General features: G+C 40.4%; 1 protein-coding gene and 1 pseudogene across 1 annotated transcript in view; both read right to left on the reverse strand.

Moving 5' to 3' along the window:
• Positions 1-19512, reverse strand: part of LOC102836625 (regulator of G-protein signaling 20-like) — a 161132-nt gene that overhangs the window by 92920 nt on the left and 48700 nt on the right. The window lies entirely within an intron of this gene.
• On the reverse strand, positions 11146-11913 carry LOC102841145 (annotated as a pseudogene).

The following is a 19512-nucleotide window of genomic DNA, read 5'->3' on the forward strand; positions in this document are numbered from 1 at the left end:
ACACTTAGGCATTTTACATAAAGTCCGTATAAACCTTTCAGTTTTTTGAAGCTTCTTTTTCCACTACAACCATTTTACTCATCTATATGTATATGGCCTCAGCTCACCAAGTAAAGGCAAATCAAATCTTCACACCCACAAAGATAGCTAAAATAAAAAAAGACAACACAAAGTGTTAGTAAGGCTATGGAGAAATTGGAACTCTCACACATTGCTACTGGGATTGTGAGAAAGGTACAACAGCTGTGGAAAATAATTTGACAGTTCCTCAAAAAGCTAAACATCAAATTATTATAGCTGCTATTGTTTATCGTTCATATCAAGCCAATTCGAAATCATGGTGATCTCCAGCTGTATAGAGAATGACACCATGATGTTTTCAAGTCTGTGTGAACTTTTAGAAGCAGATAGTCAGGACTTTGCTTCTTTCTTTTTAAGCTTTTATTATGAATTGAATGATAGTCTACATGGCAGAACATCAGTTTTGCACTCAACAAATAGCATCTTGCTTCATTGTAATGATTACAATCCCCTCCATGCTCTATTGTTTAACATTATTTGCCTCTATTCCCTCTTTTTTTTTGATATACACAAAAACACACACAAATATATAATAATTTAAACAACCAAAGCACACATTTTCAGAGCTTAATCTTATTGGCATTCCTTTGCAGGTAACATTTCTATTTTCCCTAGCTGCATCCAGGGTTCTCCCTTTTTTCTACTCAACATTTCTCAAGCAGAAAGAACTGAAGAAAAAATTCAAGACTGGTGTTGAACTACTAAAGGACTCCATGGGCATAATATTGAATGTCAACATAAGAACGTGCGTCTGAATGTTTATAACAGAATTTCTCATAATTGTCCCAAATTGGAAACAATGTAGATGTCATTAAATAGATACATGGATACAAACTGTGATACATTCATACTATGGAGTATCACTCATCAATAAAAAGAAAGGAGCTATCAAGTTATGTAAATGCGTGAATGAAACTTAAATGCACATTGCTAAGTGCAAGAAGCCAATCTAGAAAAGCTACATACTGCATGATTCCAAATATATGACTTTGGAAAAGAAAAAATTATGAGAACAATAAAAAGATCAATGGTTGACAGAGGTTCAAGGGGAGGAGGGATAGATAGATGGAACACAAGGCATTTTTTAATGTGGTGAAACTAATCCATAAGATACTGTAATGGTGGATACATAACATTATGCATTTGCCCAAACCTATTAGACTATACATCACAAAGAGTGAAACCTAATGTGAACTATGTTGTTTTTGTTGTTAAGTGCCGACAAGTCAGTTCCGACCTACAGACTGTATAAGGTTTCCAAGGAGTAGCTGGTGAGCTTGAACCACTGCCCTTGTGGTTCAAACTGACTTTACAGTCCAGTGCATTAAACCACAGCGTCACACAAGGACTTTATGTGAACTATGGCCTTTAGTTAATAGTAATGTGTTGAACAAACAAGATGGTGGATAGGGTGGAAGTGCAGTGAGGAGCTCCATCAGCAACAACACAGAATACTGGACCATGCAGGCTCAGGGGATGGTAGCAGAACTCTGAACCACATATAAAGGAATATTTAGAAAAGTTGGAAGGCTTACGTCAGTGGAATTTGTAGCAGAAGCAAGAAATCCAGTGCTTTCTAACCCAAGGCACTCACATGCTCCCTGAGTGGCCATCTTGGGTGAGACCGAGTGGGGAAAGGATAGAGCAGCCACGGATGCCTGACAGAACTGCAGAGATAAAGGTGTGGACATTCTTTATTTATATCTGTTCATTGGTCTCTCACTGCACACCTCCATTTTGGTGACTAGAGGGGGTGCCTAAGTGAGTGGACACCTCCTCCACCCTCACTCTCAGGGTCCTACTACACATGCACACAGAGGACAGGCAAACTGTCCTCAAAATTTAAAGGGTCAGTTTCTACTGAAAACCAAACAGCAGCTCAAAACAGCCACAGCCGGCCCTCAACTGTTTATCACTAGGAAAAAGGCCTGAACGGGGGTTGTGCAGTGGGACAGGCAGACTAAAAAGGAAACAGGCTGAAAATTAAATCCTGAGTTATGTCAAACAACCAACAGTGGCATCTTGAAATTTCTCAGGAAGGAAGAGTAAAAAGGGAAGCCCATCTCCTGATCACATCTACCTGGAGGCAATCAGAAAGCATAAAAATACCAACACACACACACACACATTTAAATATTAAGGCCACAGCTAATGACTGACTATGTCCCCAAAATAGAAAAAGATGACCATATCAGCACATCCAGAAACAAGATAAAGTTGACTGAGACATATGAGCTGGAGGTAGACCTACACTCCATACTGGAAGGAAGGCAGGCAGAAAAATGATTATAAAACGTATCACGACACTTTACAATAGAGTTAAGAAAAATAAGGAAGAAGTCAGGAAAGTGCTACAGGAACAACAAATAAGACAATACAGCATTGGAAACAATTCAAAACCTACACAAAGAGGTCCAAATGATTAATAATAGAATATCAGAAATGGACCATACACTGAAAGGGCAAAGGAGTAGAACAGAAGAGATGGAAGCCAGAACTAGTGAGCTGGAAGATAACCTCTCAATACTACTAAGATAGAAGAGGAAGCACAAAAAAGGATTAAAAAAATCTGAAGAAGGTCTAAGATTCATATTGGACAACATGAAAAGGAATAACTTAACAATTATTGTCATTCTGGAACAGAAAGAATCACATAAGTCCACAGAGGAGATAATTGAAGAGCTGCTGGAAGAAAATTTCCCTTAAATCCTGAAAAGCAAAAAAATATGCATTCAAGAAGCTCTCAATGATTTCCAGGAAGGATAGACCCTAAAAGAAAATCACCAAGACATATAATAATCAAGCTCTCCAAAATCAATGAAAAGGACAGAATCCTGAAAGCAGCTAGGGAAAAGAGAACTCAATTGACAAATGGAAGAGTTGAGAACAGAATAAAATTATAAGAACAAATTCAGAGCATCTGGGAGGTCAGTCTACGATCAAAACAATTACAATGTGAAAGGAATAAACAAAGAGGAACAGAGATCCAGGTGGTAAGAAAGTCAGGTAGATTACAGGATAAAATAGATTGTCTTAAGTGGAGGGAAAAGTTAATGGAATATAAGGTAACCACAATGGTGGGGTTGAGGTGGGGGATTTAGGGAAATGTGGAGGGAGGCAATGGTAGAGCACAAGGTAAGGGCAGACACATCATAGTTCAGGTGTTGGGGAGGGCAATACAAGAAGGGGGAGGAGGTGGAAGAACAGTGAGACAAGTTTGCATGGGCTAAGTCGGACAGAGGTAAACAGTGATGCATGCTTAAACTTGGAACAACAGGGCTCTGTAATACAGGGATCTAGGCATAGTTTGAAGAAGGTAAATAATACTAAGATGCTTGGCTGTCTTATGAATACTGGTTTCCCTTGCCTACTATTGTAAAATAGACACTTAAGTGGGATATAAAGGAATGTCGGGAAACATGATTACGGGTCCATCTTCAGCCTATAACTGATTGGAATACCCAAAAGGGGTTCTAGAACTTGCCCAGTGAAATAGGCCTCTTTTGAAGCCTTTGCAGAGTATAGGGCCTTAGGTGGAATCCTGAGTCCCATCCAAAACCTTCTGAGGTGGGACATCCCTACTAGAAAGGACTGCTAGAGTGACAGAATGTGCATCTTCAAAGAAAGATCATCAGAAAAACCCCAAAACAAAAATGTCAGTATGACTGGCTACTGCAAGAATAAGCAAGCTATTCACCAGGTAGCCATCAAGGCAAGCAATCAAGTTCCTTCAGAACAAACTCCCTTCTAAGACTGAAACTCAAAGGGAACACACAAACAAGCATGTAAGCTTGCTGGCAACCATACTGGTCTACTGGTGAGTGGAAGAAAGGGAAAGGCAGCAATGAAGCAATAGGCTGAGTTCAACCACGGTCCATTGTCTCATGTTGACTGGAGATGAGAGAGAGATGAAGAGGGCTGGTTGATCCAAAGTGTGGTGAGACCTGGGGACACCTGAGCCCATGGACAAGGACATAGCCACAGAGGGCTAGAGCTCAGAATGAAGCATCCAGCTGATATGAAGTGAGGGGAGATGCATAAGAACACCCAACCTAGCCTCGGTGGCTTGATAATTAGAACTCAACTAGAAGAAGATAAAAAAAACAATTTTTGATAAAGGAAACAAGGGTAAATTACTACAGTTTGATGAACCTGACCTATACTCATGGAGGTAGTAACTCTAAATACCAACAGAGACGGAAGAAGTTTTCACATCAAGTATCAATGCTATTCTCTCTGTATACAGGGTAGAGAGGGATGGGAAACTTAGACACTGGCTACCTAAAATGAGGGGGTGATAAAGTCACGAAGTGACTGGCTTACAAGGTTTCAAGGGGGAGATTAGTTTAATAGTGTGTGGGGAAAAGAAAGAGTCCCTGGTGAATAGTTGTCATCGTGTCTAGATGGACCTGGTTAAAAGACATGGGGATAAGATTCTTATGATTCAATAGTGAGTAATTGTTATCGTGACTAACTGCCACTGTCAGAATTATAAAGGTAGAAGTTTTGTAACAAAAACAGGGGAGTAGTTAATCTTACAGTCCAAAAACAAAGGACCCTAGGATTATCAAGGGAGAAGAGCACAAGTGGAATGTGGGACCCTATCCAGACGAGCAGTGACACAGAGATGGGGGCAGAGATGGGGACATGGAGAGAAGGAGCAACTAAGGACTCTAGATTCATGGGAAGAGAGGGACTAAGAGCTGGCGGCCAAGAGGCATATTTGCAGAATGCACCCTTTGTTGGTGAAAATTATTATATAATATATGCCTTTTTTTTTTTTTTTTTTTTTTTTCACAGAGCTAAAATGAATAGAGAGAAACTGTTAACTGTTATATAATCCCATCCTTGTACTATCACTGTTAACGGATGATACAGGGATGGGATTATAATCATTGTAATGAAACAAGGTGTAAGACTTGTGGAATGTAAAATTGATAATCTGCCCTGTAAACTTTTATTCAAGCCCCAATAAAAAACCTTAAATAAATTAATTAATTTAAAAAATAGTAATGTGTCAATGTTGGTTCATCAACTGTAACAAGTGTGTACACCAATGCAAGATGTTAATAATAGGGGAAACTGTGTAGGGGCAGTAAATAGGAAATCTCTGTACTTTCTCTGCCATTTTTCTGTAAGCTTAAAACTACTGTAAAAGATAGCCTGAAATGGTGTTTTAAGATGCAAATAAATTGTCTCTACTCCTTAGTGTCTGTCTATATGCAGCAGAGGGTCAGAGAGTGAGGCCCCTACTCACCCACAAGCAGGCATCTGCCACTTCAGCCAGCACAGACCCAAAAGCAGCACAAAATGCCTTTGAGTGCACACACACTAGGACAAAAATAACCAGGAAAGGCTGAAAATGGAAACACAGGGCCAAGGGATATAAGTCTGTCAGTTTGCCAAGCAGAGCAAGAGAGCACTTTCACACGATGGCAAAGCACCCAGGGGAACCTGGGGGATGGGTGCCAGAGACCTGGGCTCCAGGCCTCCCACCCTTTGCAAACTGTGTGACTGCAGCCTTGAGTACACCTCCCTGGGCTGGAGTTCTCATGTGCAAATCCAGAGGGCAAGGATAGAGGAATGCTGGGGTTTCTTTTTATTCAAATTTGCTGCTATTACATGCTAAAGCCAGGAAACTCCTTCAAAACATGCTAAGTGAAAGAAGCCAATCACAAAAGACCACATACTGTATGATTCCTGTCATATGAAATGTCCAGAATATGTAAATCTATAGAGACAGAAATTACATTGGTGGTTGCCAAGGGGCTGGGGAAAGGATGGGCCCTTAGTAGGGATTGGGATGTGGTTCCTTCCAAACGTCTCTAAATTTAATTGTGGTAATGTTCTAAAATTGATTGTGGTGGTGGTTGCACAACTCTGGGAATAAACTAAAAGCCACTGAGTTGTACACCTTAAATGCCAGTAATTGTATGGTCTATAAATTGTATTTCAATAAAGCTGTTTTAAAGCAATGCTATTTTTATTTACTTTAAAGCATAACGTTGTTAAGTGCCATCCAGTCAGTACTGACTCATAGTGACCCTATATAGAGTTTCCAGGGAGTGGCTGGTGGGTTTGAACCACCATCTTGCAGTACAAATCCACCTTGCAGTCCAGTACTTATCCTACAGTACCACACCAGGTCTCCAGAAAGGTAACACAGTAGACTGGAGAGAGTGCCAACAAGTAGAGGAGAGCTGGGTGCTATACTGCTTGTACCTTTGTCCCTTAATACAATTCACTTGCTTGTTCTGCAGGCCTATGGACCAAGTTCTATAAAATAATGATTCTGTGACTTAATGCTGAAATGATTCAGCATCAGAAAAAAAAGGAAAAGCTATACAAGGAAGAATTGTTGTTGTTAAGTGTCGTTGAGTCGATTCTGACCCATAGCGATCCTGTATTAGGGTTTCCAAGGAGCAGTTGGTGAGCTTGAACCACTGACCTTGCAGTGCAAACAACTTTGCAGTCTGACGCATTAGCCCACAGAGCTACACTAGGACTCCATACAAGGAAGAATAAGCGATAAGAAAAACAAGCTCGAGGGATACAGGCACTGAGGTGACCAAGGAGGAGAGATCCAAGCAGCTTCATACAGGGCTCAGCTTGGTCGAGGGACACACTGTTCGACTCCTAAAGAAAACACTGCAGTATGGAACAGAACAACATGTAATTCCTAACATTCAGCTGGATTTTAAAAGTGTGTGTTTGGAAGGAATGTGCAATGAAAACTCCCTAGATTATAAAATATTACTTAATGCTGAAATGCATCAGAAAAGAAAGGAAAAGCATGGATATAAAAGACAAACACAGAGTACATAGGCTCTGTGGTAATGAGCGGAACATTATAGTGAATAGGGAAGTCATGTTGGTCTGCCCTTGTTTGCCTGTACAGAGGTGAGTCAGTATAAAAATCAGGAATGCAAGTTTTCTCCCTGGGTAAAGTGCTCTTTGGCCTAGAGAATGACAAAATTTTACATTTTGTGGCACTGTGAGTTAATGTACCAGACTGCAAAGTCATTTGAATTGCAAGGTTGGCAGTTCAAGTTCACTAGCTGCTCCTTTGAAACCCTATACAGAGTCAGAAACGACTCAATGGCACCACACAACAACAACATTCAACAGTGAAGTGGGTTCCCAATTGCACCAAGAGAAACAGAAATTCACAACACCTCACTAGTAACATTTCAAAATTTTTTTGAGCAGAAAAAACAATGAATAAATGCTATTAAGACCACACAATCCCTTACTAAGGGACAGAGTTCAGAATGGGAGTGGACACTGTCAAAACCTTCGACCAATCACAGGGACCTGAATGAGAGTGTTGCTGTCTGGTTAGCATCGTGACCTCATGGACAACAGAACGGAAGTTTTCCAATACTGTACCATCTTCACAATCGTTGGTATGTTTGAGTCTGCTGTTGCAGTGACTGCACAGTACCTTCCACCATTGGGTTCATCTTCTAGCACTATGGTGCACGACATTCTGTTATGATCCAGAGGTTTTCATTGGCTAGTTTTGGAAGGAGATTGCTAGGGCTTTCTTCTTAATCTGTCTTAGTCTATAGGCTCAGCTGAAACCTGTCCACCCTGCTGGAATTTGAAGTACTGGTGGCAGCATTATAGCAGCATGCAAGCCACCATAGTACAAGAAACTGACAGAGGAGTGGTTGTAAGGAGAGGAAGATGAGTTATCATATTCCAAACATCTTATACTGATTAGTCACTTTGCAGATGTTAAACTGACCTGGCCTAGTGGTAGGTCAGAGGGGACATGTAAGAAACACAGCTCTTAGCATCCCTAAATGTGGGACAATTAGCCAACCCCTGGGGGCCTCTGATGGATGCAACAGACATGCCCAAAGCATTCCAGCTAATTGTTTTGTTGTTAAGTGCTGTGCTCACTCCCATTCTGAACTCTGTCCCTCAGGCAGGGCTGTTGTGGTGAGGCTGAAGTGTACAGGCCTGGATCCTGGGCCCTCCCTCTGCTCAGTCTCTCCTGCTCAGGAGCTCCCCTGACTTTCAGGTGCAATGACAGTGAGCATTCCTCTCTGCACTGTAACTCTGGAGCTCTGTTCACTTCCATAAATGCATTCAAAGTAGTAGGTGTCATGTAGACCCTTGTCCCAGTGTTGAGAGTTCTCAGAATGCACCTAAAATTAGGTTCCAACTTATAGCGACCATGTATAAAGTTTTTGAGGAGCTCTGGCAGTGTTGTTGTTAGATGCCATCAAGTTAGTATTGACCCATAGTGACCTTATGCACAGCAGAACGAAACACTGCCCGATTCTTGGCTAACCTCACTACTGTTGCCACGCTTGAGTCCATTGATGCTGTCTCTTGGCCAATCCATCTCGTTGGGGGTCTTCCTCTTTTTCTCTGACCCTCCACCTTACCAAACATGATATCCTTCTCCTTCTGGTAGTGCAGTGGTTACTAACTGGACTGCTGATCTCAAAGTCAGCAGTTTGCAACTACCAGCTGTTCCGTGGAAGAAAGATGAGGCATTCTGTTCCTGTAAAGATTTACAGCCTCAGAAATCCTGTTGGTCACTATGAGTCTGAACTGACTCCAGAGCACACCACCACCACCATAGGGTTTTTGAGGAACAGCTGGTGGATTTGAACTGCCGAATTGTTGTTGTTATTAGGTGCCAATGAGTCGGTACCGACTCATAGCGACCCTATGCACAACAGAATGAAACACTGCCCAATCCTGGGAACTACTGATTAGTCCTTCTTTATTAGTACTTTTGTTGTTGTTGTTGTTGTTAAGTGCCGTTGAGTCAGTTCCAACTCATAGTGACCACATATAGTATTTCTGAAGAACAGCTGTAAGCTTGAACTGCTAACCTTGTGGTTCAAACCAACCTTGCAATCCAGTGCATTAATCTGCAGAGCCACACCAGGACTTTTGGGGCTTATTAACTGACATTACATATAATGTTTTCAAGTTAGTATGAAAATATTGAATCTTAAGTTGGTGGATTCCCAAAGAAACCTTAAATATGGTGCTTTGATTTTATTTCTCATAGGAGATTGTCTTTAATTAGAGTTTTGGTCTTTTTGATAAAAAAACCCCACAATTGTGAGTGCATTATTTCTGTAAGAGACAGTTTTGTAAACATAGTAGCTTTATTATTAGTGTGAACTTCATATTATTTCCTTATAGAATGATTCCTACAAAATTCTAATAATATCCCACATTTACATTTATATTATAGAACAGGAGTTGGCAAGCTTTTTTTTTTTTTTTTTGGTAAAAGACCAGATAATAAACATTTTTGTTATATTTATTGTGAGCAATGAGGGCTCTATCCTAGTTACTCACCTCTGACACTTAGCACAAAACCAGCCACAGAAAATAAACAAATGATTGTGGACGTTGTTTCAACAGAATCTTTAATCAAGGGCACTGAAATTGAAATTCGTAAAATTTCCAGATGTTTATAATATTATTCCTCTTTTAAACACCCCATCCCACTACCACCCCGCCAACCATTAAACAATGTCAAAACCATTTTTAGTGTGTGGCTTACACAAAAACAAGCAATGGTCTGGTTTGGCCCATGGGCCTAAGTTTGCCAACCCCTGTGTCATAGATTGAGTTATGTCCCCCCCAAATATGTGTCATCTTGGCTAGGTCACAATTCTCAGTATTAAGTAATTATACTCCGTTTTGTGATTGCATGTAGTTATCCTATATGTTGTAAATCCTAACCTCTAGTAGTCCTGGTATGGCGCTCTGGGTTAATGCACCAGACTGCATAGTCATTTGAACTTCAAGGTCGGCAGTTCAAGCTCACCAGCTGCTCCTTGGAAACCCTATACAGGGTCACTATGGGTCAAAACTGACTCGACAGCACTTAACAACAACAACAACAATGCTGTTAATTGGAGTACTGGTGTAGCACTGCCAGTTACTGCCCTGGGACTGCAAAATCAGTTTGAACTGTAAAGTTGGTGGTTCAAGCTCACTAGCTGCTCCTCAGAAACCTCATACAGGGTCGCTGTAAGTCAGAACTGACTCAGTGGTATATACCAACATCAACATATGATGTTAATGGGGCAGGATTAGAGGCAGTTATGTTAACCATAATAGGACACAGTCTAAAGGATTAGGTTGTATCTTGAATAAAACTGTTTTGGGATATAAAAGGGATTGAGGAAGGTAATAGAGATAGAGGGATCTGACCATAACCAAGAAAGAAGGTCCGGAAGTAGAGTGTGTCCTTTGGACCAGGGGTCCCTGCGCTGAGAAACTCCTTAAACCAGAAGAAGACTAATAACAAGGACCTTCCCCCAGTGCTGACATCCTGAATTTGGACTTTTAGCCTCCTAAACTGTGTTGTTATTAAGTGCCATTGAGTAGGTTCTGATTCAGAAACAGGGTTTTTGAGGAGTGACTGGTGGGTTTGAACGGCTGACCTTTCGATTGGCAGTCCAGTGCCTATCCTATAGTTCCACACCAGGATACATTTCTGTTTGGTAAAGCCATTTACTTGTGGTATTTCTGTTATAGAGCCACTACATAACTAAGACACTCTGTTATGTTGTTTAGTGCCATCGAGTCAATTCAGACCCATAATGAACCTGTATAGGGTTTCCTAGGAACAGCTTGGTGAGCTTGAACTGCTGACCTTGCAGTTCAAATGGCTTTGCAGTCTGGCGCATTAACCCACAGAGCTACACCAGGACTCCACTCTGTTCTGGACATATGGAAACTGTCAGTAGATTGTTTACAGGTAATTGAGAAAATGAGATGTAGATTCCGAATAGTAATATTGCTTACTCCAAAGAACTTTCCACTCAAAACCTCCTGATAATTTAGCACACCAGAGAATAGTCATCTACATATAAATACCCTAACCACATCACATTTCTGCCTAGCCAAGGCTTCAAAACTACATAGACTCAACTGCCTACCTGACATCACACTGGAGCTTCCATGGACATCTCAGTCTTTAATGTCTACAATGGACTTCCCCCCAGCACACACACACACTTTTATAAACTAAAAGAAAAAAAAGCAATGATGGTAAATCTGCAGAATAGTTAATTTTCAGGGATTCCTTCCTTGAAAATGTGACATTAGATTTCCAAATACATGCCTGAAACGTACATAGTCCCCAACTGTACTAAGTATGTGAGATGCTGAAATCCTAAAATGTTCATCTTCTGACAGCCTGTGATCTGTCTCTGGGTCTGTAATAATGGAGTAAACAGCTACTGTGGGCTCTTGTAGCTCTCTGAGTTCTATACATAGCAATCACAGAATTTGAGCAGCTTCATTAAGAACCGCATCTCCTGTGTCAAAACCTCTTTTGTTTGATGCACCTTAGCAACTACAGCCTGTGTCAGGTACTCCTGAACCAAAATGTAAACTGTCTTTAACATTACTAGTTAATCATCATGATGCTGAATTTGAAGGTTTGCCAAAGCCATTACCCTAGCCTTAAAATCAGGATTATTTATGTCTGAATTGATCAATGACTTTGCGTTTTTAGTTGCATTGTCAGCAACTAAATACAGGTACTGAGTCCTTGTATTTTTCAGCATTATCTCCACATTCAAATCTAACAGCTAAGCCCAGAAGACAGTCAATTGCGTCCTGTTGATCTTGAATCTTGAAACCACAGTTAATACCTCAGAGATACTTTTCAAAGAACTTGTTGTGGATGTTTCTTAAATTCCCTCTGTCTTCAATCTTGTAGAGTCTGATTTTCTGGTCTTCAAGCCAAGCAATAAAGTTTCTAAACTCTGTTTCATCTTTTCAGTTGAAGCCAGTAGGGTTGCGAAAGTCGAGGGCTATCAGTTTGCACTGGAACATGGTCCTGGTTTCTTAGTAGGGTCCACTGGGATGCTGCTGGGAGAGAAGAGACAAGGAAGAGTAGGCAGTGGAGGCCTACAATGGACTCTTTTTTTTTTAACTTTTATTTGCATTTTATTTTAAGCTTAATTTACTTCCAAGCCATAACTATTTGCTTCTTCATTTTCTTCTGGGATATCTTTTTCTTCCATTCAACCTCCTCCTCTGGTTTAAGAACAATTTGCTCCTTTTCAGTGAGGATCATCTCAGTGTGCCAGGGGGAGCTTATGTAGGGGTTGATTCAACCATGAACTCTGTAAGTTCACTGGCACATGCTGGGGGCTTTGTTGACCTGGCTGTGCTTAATGACCAGAGAATCTATATCTAAACCCTTAAATTCAGCATTGCTCTCTGCATTTTTCAGCATGTGCAGCAAAAATTCAGTGCTCTTTTGGGCCACCAACCATGTTTCCAACCCCACTGTTTAGTTTGGGTACACCTACAGACATCACCATTGTAACACCAGAATGGTACATATTGCTTCTGCAAAGTGACATCTTTAATATATTTGGTGGCTTTCCTGATATGTATACCCTTGATGGCCTGGGCAGTCTCACGGGTGTTCTCAAAATAGATCTGGAGATTTGAACACCTTTTGATTTACATGATTTTGTGGGGTTTACTGGGTCAAGTGAGTAGCGAACCATTTTGAGAAATTACCTCAGGCCGCTTATTGGAAGAGGAGGAAGCTACAATGGATTCTTGATTCTCTCCCCTCCCCTCTGCTTCTCCATCAGTCTTGTTATGCCTATATATGAAGCAGCATCCCAGGAGTATCCTGACTCCACCCTCTTCATCGTCCTCTGCACTCATTCATCAGTAAATTTGCTGCATCTCTAGAGTGTATGGCAAACCTGCACCGCCTCTCCATACCCATGTGCCCTTCTCTAGCCAAGGTTAGCATTATCTCTGATCTGCAATGCTACAATAGCCTCCTAGCACACACTGATCCCCTTGATGCCTCATAGTATCTGAACTACAGCTTCAAAGTAGAATCAAGATTGTTCATCCCCTCCTGGGACCTTCACTGACAACCCACGATACTCAGAATAAAATCTAAACCCTTCATCACAGCCTCCTTCTCCAACCAACACACAATTCCCCCTATGCCTATAGTAGCAACTGTAGCTGTGAACAGATCTTATGTACATTCAATTTTTGAAACTGTAGGATACATTTTAAGATCCTCATTTGAACAAATATTGTGTGGCTCTGTGGGAAAATGCACTGACCGCAAGGTTGGTTTGAACCTCAAGGTGGGCAGTTCAAATTCACCAGCCTTTCCTCAGAAACCCTATACGGGGTCACTTTGAGTCAGAACCGACTCACTGGCACTTACCAACAACAACATTTGACCAGTGGGGAAATTCAGACTCAAAGATCTTGAATGACTTGCCTAATGTCACAGCATCAGTCCAAATTCAACTGGAGTCAGATTGTTCAGCTCCAGGACTGGCTCATTTCGCTACCCCACAATACCTATGCCTTCTTCACACCACAGCTGTGCATGGCTCACCATGACATCAGTATGAATTAGTTATTTTTTAGATGCCCATTAGCAAATGTCTCTGTGATCCTTTGCCAGCAGTTCCACTGTTAACTAAAACAGGCTAATAGAAACTCTAGGGCATTACCCTGTCCCACACTGCCTTTAGTGTTCCCCTGTGGGCCAACCTGGCGGAATGTTTCTGCCTGCAGTCCCTAGGGTGTGTGAGTCCATGCTCCTCAGACTTTTGTTTTCTACAATTTACACCAAAATATCTACTGAATTTCAGGTCCCTAGCCCCTTCTAGGCCTGATGTATTAAATAGTTATGAATGTTGACCAAATGGATCAAAAATGGAAGAAATCGAAAAGAACTGAAAATGTTTAATGGTTGTGCATTTTGTGCTGTAGCTACTCAATAGCCTTTTTGTGACTCAGGATTAAATCCCCAAGGGGATTATAGAGGACCAGTATTAATAAAAAATTATGAACTATTTATATATAAAAGAGCTCTGGTAGCGTAGTGGTTATGAATTGGGCTGCAAACCTCAAGGTCAGCAGTTCGAAACTACCAGCTGTTCCATGGGAGAAAGATGAGACTTTCTGCTCCCGTAAAGGTTTACAGCCTCGGAAGCCCTGTACAGGGTCGCTGTGAGTTGGAACCGACTCCATGGCACATAACAGCAACATTTATACATAGTTTTGATTTACAGTTAGATATATTTAACAAATATATTTTCTATCTAAATCAGTACTTACACTTTTTACATATACTTGAAAATAAGGAAAAGAAATTAAGTCTCCCTTATGATCTTTATATTCAAGCTCAAGGTGATTTGTTTATATTATTAGATTTTGCATAACTTTATCTTCTTTAATACCTCTTCATCCACCCTTCTTTGATGATCTCATTATGATGCGCTGGTGTCTTTGTTAACTAGGACTCCATGTGCCAAAGAAGAGCCCTGCCTAACCAGTCAATAAAAGGGACCAGAAGTGACATCTTTGCTCTAGCGAGAAGTTAGTAAATTCTGGGCTATTACTTAACTAAATCCTGTAACTCTTGAACCTGGAATGAACTCTGTCCAGAGTTCTTTGCCAAATATGGAGAGTAGAACAATAAAGCTAACTGATCACACATCACATGAAAGAACTCTGTAGACTGAGATTCTGATTCTGTCCACAACCTCAGAGAGATGAATGCTGCCCCACTCACATGGACTGGGAAAGTCGGCGCTTGATTCAGAAGCACTGAATTGTCTCCAGGACAACTATTTTCATAATAAAATTTATAGTAGATCTAATTGTCTCCATATAGTAGAGTAGTATTTTTACTATTTTTTAGCAGAAATCAAAAGAGCAGCTTAGTAAATATAGTAAATATAATGTGAAACTTAACCATACTTAAGTAATTCATGAATGTTAGCCTCAGATTGTTTTCTGCTGTTAATGGTTTTCTATCTAAAGAACTCCTTTCAGTATTGTTTTTACAAATTCTTTTAATTTCTCTTTGTCAAAAATTACCTAATTTCACTGTCACATTTGATGGACAATTTTGTTGAACATGATTCTTGCTTGGCAATTTGTTTCTTTCAGAGTTTTATATATGTCATTCCATTGTTTTCTTGTCTGCATGGTTGCTGCTGAGAATCAAAGTTTAGTCTTAGCAGTTTTACTTTGTAGATATATATATTTTTTTTTCCTGAACTGCTCTCAGGAGTCTTTCCTTGTCTTTAGTTTTAAAGTTTGATTATAATATGTCTTAATGTTTTCCTTTTGAGATCTATCTGTTTCAATTTTGTTCAATTTATGAATGGCTATTACCTCATCTTTCACAATGTTAGGGAAGTTTTCTTCTAACAACTCTTGGATAATATTCTCTATTTTTTTGGTCTCTTCCTGTTCTGAAATTCCTACCACACATAAGTTATTCCTATCCACATAAATCTTAGGCTTTCTTCAGATTGTTTGTTCTTTTTTTCGGATTGTTCTTCTAGCAGGTGAATATTGAAAGACTTTTCTTCAAGCTCAGTAATTTGACTTTCCATTGATTCTATTCCTTTTCCCTTTTAATGTATTATCTAAGTTTAAAAAGTTTAAAAATCTTTAAGAAACCTGGTAATAGACCAAGGCAGATCACTATTTCTGTACAACTGAAAAAATAAACTAACGGAATAAAAATAGCCAGATAAGCAGCTAATTCATTTCTCAAAACATCAGGGAACATGAACCCAGAGGATCAAACTAATAGAATTTCTGAGTGGGCAAGCACTTCCCTAGTCAGTTATTTCTCAGCATCTGTCTTTTTCTCTGAACTTATTTGCTGACTCTGAGGATGGGATGATGGTGTAAAGGTACACGAGTGAGTCCTGATGTGGTTCTGCAAGATAATGTGCTGGACCACAAGGTCAATTTGAACTGCAAGGTTGGCAATTCAAAACCACCAGAGGTCGCTATGGGTTGGAAATGACTTGATGGCACTTAACAACAACGAATGTCATGTAGGAGAACAAGTCCTACTCCAGTAACAAGTTCTTCCTCAAACACATACCTAGTCTTTTCAAAGTATTTATCAAACATGCCAGTCACAGAGGAACATGGACAGAAAACAAAACTCAAAACCTCTGACGGGGAGACTCAGTCTTAAAAGACTACCAGACTTTCAATACAAAATCCAAAAGAAACAAATCTGAGGACAGATAAGAAAGAGAGGGACTAAATTTTTTTAAGTTACAATCAGCCCCAACCCATTTCAATACCTGTCAGTATTGATGTGATTAGCCTGTGACCCACAGACAGGAAAAGAAAACTCCTTGCTGTTGGAAAATATACTCTATACAGTTTCGTATATTCAATGTCAAGCATGCAGTAAATATTACTAGACCTGCAGACACAGATAAAATGTGGCCAGTAATAGAACAAAAATAAATGCAAGTCTGCAAATGATTCCGGTATTGACTTACTATATAAAGATAGTTGTTGTTGTTGTTGTTGATAAGTGCCGTCGAGTCGGTTCCGACCCATAGCGACCCTCTATAGGGTTCCCGAGGAGCAGCTGGTGAGCTTGAACTGCCAACCTTACAGTTCAAACAGCTTTGCAGTCTGGCACATTAACCCACAGTGCCACCCCAGGACTCCATGTAAAGATTAGGTGGGACATTTGATGAAAGTATGGAGAATTTCATTATAGAATATAAATCTATTTAAAAGAATCAAATGATTATACTGTATCTAGAACAACATACTTTCTGGAATTACCAACTCACTGGCTGATTTAATAAAAGACTGGGCACAGCAACAGAAATATTAAGTGGACTAAAACATAGAACAATAGAAAGCATTCCAACTGTAGCACTGAAAGGGGTGGGGGTGGGGGGAAGGCAACATGAAGCAAAGAATAAGAGACATGAAGAAAAGAAGGTAAAAAAGTCTAGCATAAATATTTCAGTCCCAGAAGCTCGAGAGAAAGGAAAGAAAACAGGACATACACAATATCTGAAGAAATTGTTGCTGTTAGATGCTGGTAGGTCAGTCATAGCAACCCTATGTAGAACAGAACAAAACACTGTCCAATCCTGCACCATTCTTACAGTCATTGCTATGTTTCAGCCTACTGTCACAACCACTGTGTCAGTCCATGGTCATTAATGGTAGTCCTCTTTTTCACTGACTCTCTACTTTACTAGGACTCTTGGTACGGTGCTGTAGGATAAGTACTGGACTGTGAACCACAAGGTGAGCAGTTTAAACCCACCAGCTGCTCCTTGGAAACTCTGTACAGGGTTGCTATGAGTCAGAATCGACTCAATGGCACTTAACAACAACTACTTTACCAAGCATGATGTCCTTCTCCAGGACCTGGAGATGTCCCTCCTGGCCACATGTCCAAAATAAGTGAGAAGACTAGCTAAGGAGCATTCAGGCTGTACTTCTCCCTAGACAATTTGTTTGTTCTGGCACTCTATGGTATATGCATCAACATCAAAATTCAAAGAAATCAATTATTCTTCAGTTTTCCTTATTCATTGTCCAGCTTTCAAATACAAATGAGGTGAAATACCATGTTTGTTTGTTTTTTTTAAAAGAAATGTTTTATTGTGTATTGAGTGATATTTTACATGGGCAGACATTAATTTTACATTCATTCTATCGTACATCGTTTCATTGCCTTAGTTACCATCCCGTTCATGTATCAACCCCCAGCAAAACGGTTTACCTTGCATGTCTTCCTCCCCCCTCCCCCGGCCCACGGTCCTCAGCACACAGCCCCTTTCCCTCTCTGGGTCTCAACTCCCCAGGCACTCCATCTCTTCACATCATCCTCTCTGTCTCCATCTCAGGCTTCACTGCTTCTCTGGGTGGGGTCCCGCTCTCCGCTTTTCTCAGTTGATGGTCCCAGGGCCCTCCGCTCCTAGACTGAAAGGTTAGTCACTCCCCTCATTGCTATAAAATATCCGCCTTTATGCTTCAGTCCTCACAATCAGTCCTGGTAAAAATTTTCACCACTGCATCACATGAGACCCTTCTGCATTTCTTTTCATCAGCCCTTCCTAGACAGGTTGGGTACTATTCACTGGAGATTCCACTATCCTCCCTGCCCTGTGGATCTAGGTTCCCTCTTGAAAGCTTCTAAGCCAGTCACTTCTTACCTTTGTATCCCTCCCCCCATTTTGGGTGGCCAATGTTCAAGTTGCTCAACCCTTCCCACTCTTTGTATGGAGGGGATGGGAAAAACTCTTGTAGCCGGTAATTGTTTCCTCTTTTGAGTTACTGCAGTTATATGTGTAGGTCCAGTTCATCCAGTTGTATCAGATGACACTTTTTTTTTTTTTTCCCCTCTTCCTTCTTCCTCAGGTTGAGTTCTGTTCATCCAGTCATTGAAGCCAGGTCAAGTGGGTATCATCTGCAAGTGTGGGTATTCTTAAATACCATGGTTTTGCTTGTGCCATAATCCTTAGCCTTCAAAGTGATCTCTTTGCTCTTTAACACTTTAAAGAGATCTTTTGAAGCAGATTTACCCAATGCAATATATCATTGGACTTCTTGACTGCTGCTTCTATGGGTATTGATTGGGAAACAGTAAAATGAAAACCTTGATGTCAATCTTTCCACTGTTTATTACAATGCTACTCATTGGTCAAGTTGTGAGGATTTTTGTTTTCTTTATGTTGAGGTGTAATCCATACTGAAGACTGTAGCTTTTGATCTTTATCAGTAACTTATATCTTCTTTGTTTTCAGATGCAAAGAGTATGTTGTCATTATTACAAATGAACTAAAATACAGTGCATTCCAACTGAAGCACTGAAGGAGGAATAAAAAGACAGCTGAAGGAAAGAATAATAAGAGACACGAGGAAGAGAAGGTTACAAAGTCTAATATAAATATTTCAGCTCCAGATCAAGGGAAAGAAAGAAAACACAACAGAAACAATATCTGAAGAGATTGTTGCTGTTAGATGCTGGTAGGTCAGTCATAGCAAGGCTATGTATAACAAAACAAAAACAGTGTCCCATCCTGCACCATTCTCATAGTTGTTAAGTGCCATCTAGTCGGTTCCGACTCATAGTGACCTTGTATAGGATTTTCAAGGAACAGCTGGTGGGTTTGAATCACCAATCTTGTAGCTAGCAGTTCAGTATTTATCCTACAACTATACACCAGGATTCCAGTGTAAAGAGTGTATGTTGTACAATTCCACATGAGAGTCAAATGCAGATAGACAATAGCAATGGTGAGAGATGTTATGCAAGTGTAGGTAGTTATCTTTGTGGGAGTACTTAATGGGAGGAAGCCAAAGGGAGCCTTATAGGGGTTTGAAAATATTCTGTATCATGGTCTAGTATAGTGGTCTTCATGAGAGGTGTATTTGATCACAGGTTACATTTGATATTGTTGGTTGTCACCACTGTAAGGAGGATGCTAGTGGCATCTAGTGGATAAAGGTCAGGGATGCTACTAGACAAATTACAACAGATAGTTGTTGTTAGGTGCTGGCCAGTGAGTTCTGACTCTTGTTGTTGTTATTGTTGTTAGGTGCCATCATGTTGGTATTGACTTATATATGCGACCCTAT

Source organism: Chrysochloris asiatica, unplaced genomic scaffold (genome assembly GCF_000296735.1).
Source record: "Chrysochloris asiatica unplaced genomic scaffold, ChrAsi1.0 scaffold00176, whole genome shotgun sequence".
Taxonomy (NCBI): Eukaryota; Metazoa; Chordata; class Mammalia; order Afrosoricida; family Chrysochloridae; genus Chrysochloris; species Chrysochloris asiatica.